The sequence below is a fragment of the Crocuta crocuta genome, unplaced genomic scaffold (genome assembly GCF_008692635.1).
Source record: "Crocuta crocuta isolate KB4526 unplaced genomic scaffold, BGI_CrCroc_1.0 scaffold613, whole genome shotgun sequence".
In the NCBI taxonomy this organism is placed as follows: Eukaryota; Metazoa; Chordata; class Mammalia; order Carnivora; family Hyaenidae; genus Crocuta; species Crocuta crocuta.
Window position 1 is genome coordinate 1,615,895 of NW_027528880.1, and position 2,826 is coordinate 1,618,720.

Genomic DNA, 2,826 nt, shown 5'->3' on the forward strand with positions numbered 1-2,826 from the left:
TGTGTGTTAGGAGGGCAGGGGGAGGCTCATCTTTAAGTGATGAAGGAGCAGGAGTCGCTGGTATTGGTTGGGAGGGAACATATGTGAGATTCTGTGTGTGGCACAAGGAACTTGTTTTGGTATGTGTTTGGGCACAATTATGACGTTTTGTCTCACTGTATCACAATGTAGCTTCTCTGCAAGACTGTCTATGTCCAACAGGAGAACACATCATTCCTGAGTGCCAGGCCGGCTTCCAGTGTCAGGGACTGCTCTTGTCATTCTCAGTGGTCATACCAGTATCTACTTCACGGAAGTAACCAACGTAAAGTGCTTAGAGTGACACTCTACAGAGATTAATACTGATGGGATATGGATGGTGGAGCTGACATGGAACGAGAATGATCCTGGAGAGCCAAGCAGATGGGTCTTATGACTAGGTAGAAACAGAGGACTGATGTGATCAGACTGTGCTTTAGGAAGACCACTTGGCAGAGTCCAGGGAGGGGTGGTGAGAGAGCTGGCAGGAGGCCAGTTAAGACATTATCTTGGTGAGAGGTGAGACATACAGGGACAAGACAGGCTGGAGTATATGGAAGGTGTGTCCCCTGACAGTGGGGAGAGAAGGTCAAGGGTAGCTGTGGGACCTCTGTAACTTGAAGCCAGGGTCAGGGTTGTGAGGTTGGTGGCAAGCCCTTTCCTCCACAGCAGCGATGCTTGTAGTTGTTATATATATATATCCAGCACATCGTCTGCCCAGCGCGCGCACACACACACACACAAGGCTTTGTTCAAAGGAAGGGTCTGATGTTAAAAGCTCATTTGGAAAACCACATGTGAGGTTGGGATGAAGTGAAAGGAAGAGTGGGAGGAGTTTCCCAAAGTTTACTGCGTAGGCCATGCAGGTGGCTCACAAAGGGATGTGTGGCATCAAGGTGGCAGAGGAGGACAGGTCTCAGGGTGGCTGGGGGTGGTGAGGGGAGGCAGCATCAAACAAAGTACTGCCAGTGGATCTGAACACAGAGTCACAAGGTCACTTCTGAGATGCAGAACGATCTTGACTGATGTCCAGCAAAGGTATCTCAGGCTATTCTCACATGGAGGGCTTATCAGGCAGCCCTGATAATGTAGAGTCCATGTGCAGGGTCAACAAAATCTAAAGCATGATGCTGTTGAGCACAACTTCCCTGCTCTGAGATCAACTCCACCTTCAGCCCTCAGGGGCTTGGTCTCCTACGTGGTGTCCCCACAGGCCAGCAAAGCTTCAGTTCACTAGGACAACCTGAACTCACCTTAGGACAAACAAAGGAGACATACCCTTACTCTGCTTTCTGTGTGGGACGCACGCACACCCTGGCCCCTCCAGGTCTGCAGGCTCCGCGATGGCACCCTCCTGTCATCCAGCACATCGCCCGCCCAGCATGCTCTACTAGGGGAGCTTCCTCCTCCTTCCTCCAATGCATTTAGGAAGTTCATAGCTGCATAATGTTTCCTTTATATGACTCCTATTCATATTATTCAAAAACCGTTCTCTTTGCCTTGTCAGGACCCAAAGAAATTTGACCAGTCTGCCTCTTTGCCCAAACTCCGCCATCATCTAGGAATGAAAACCTTATGATAGTAACTCTCATTTCTTGAGAATCTACTGTGCTGGGTCTTTGGGTCATTTGAGATGTCTTCAGCTGTCTGGTATGGAGACTCCTACGTAAACCAGCTCCACAATAGGAGAATGTGTGGGTTCACGGTTCACTTTGTGGGACAGAGCTTACACGGGGCCTATTCCAACTCCGTGTTTCTCTGCGGACGCCCAGAAAAAAGGTGAAGGGTTTGCCCAGGTGCAGGCGTAGGAGCTGGCAGCATACTGAAGAGGAGTAGGGGTGGGTGCGCCCGGGGCTTGCTGTGGCCTCCTCTCAGGTGTGGGCCTGACAGGTGGCTCCTGCCCATTTGCGCTTTCCCTCATCTGCAGCCACTGGCCCCTCTCTTGGCACAGCTGGATCCTTCTTGTCCTGCAGACCTTTGCTCCAATGTCCTTTCCGTGTCCCCCAAGCTAGAGTAGTCACCGCCTCGAGTTACCGTCCATCACACAGTTTTTTCATTTCTTCTTCACCTGTTAGCCCTTCCCTGCTGGATCCCTGCTGGGTGGAGCGAGGGAGTGATAATCCTCACCTGCAGCTGTCCTTTGACCAACCTCTTCCCCAACATCTTCGCAGAGTGCATGGCAGGCCTTACGTCTCTCTCTTGCCTCGCGGTCAGTCTGGAAGTCGTCTGCAGGGACTGCGCCTGGGCCCACCAGAAACGCCGTTGCCCCTTTAAGCGCCAGGCTGGGGCGCACGCGCATTCGGGCCGTTGCGCGCACAGGCGCAGTGGGGCGGCTGATGTTTACGGCGGCCGAGGTCTGGGCAGCGCAGCGGGGCCGCGGACGGGCGAGGGGCCCCCGAGGAGCTGCTGGTCGCGGCCCAGGCGGCCCGATCTCGCGGGCNAGGTAGCGCCGCCGCCGCCGCCGCCCTTGGCCCGGCTTGTGTTGGGCGGCGGCGTCTTCCCCCTTCCCCGCAGCCCCTCCCTCCTCTCTGTCTCCCAGTCCCGAGCGCCTGGACCCCTCCTCCGGGGGGCGTCCCTCTCCGTTCCTGCGTTCTCCTAGCTTCTCCTCGCCTCCCCTCTTCTCCGTCGGTCTTCCCTTCTTGTCCCCCCTCTCCTCCCTCCACCAGCGGCGACTCCTCCCACCAGCGTTCTCCTCCCCCTGGGCGTCTCCCCCTCCCCTCCCCGGGGTCTCCCCTCCCAAATCTCTCCCCCCATACCCTAATCCAACCCCGGCACTTCTCCAAGAACGTCCCTTCATTTTCTTGCTCC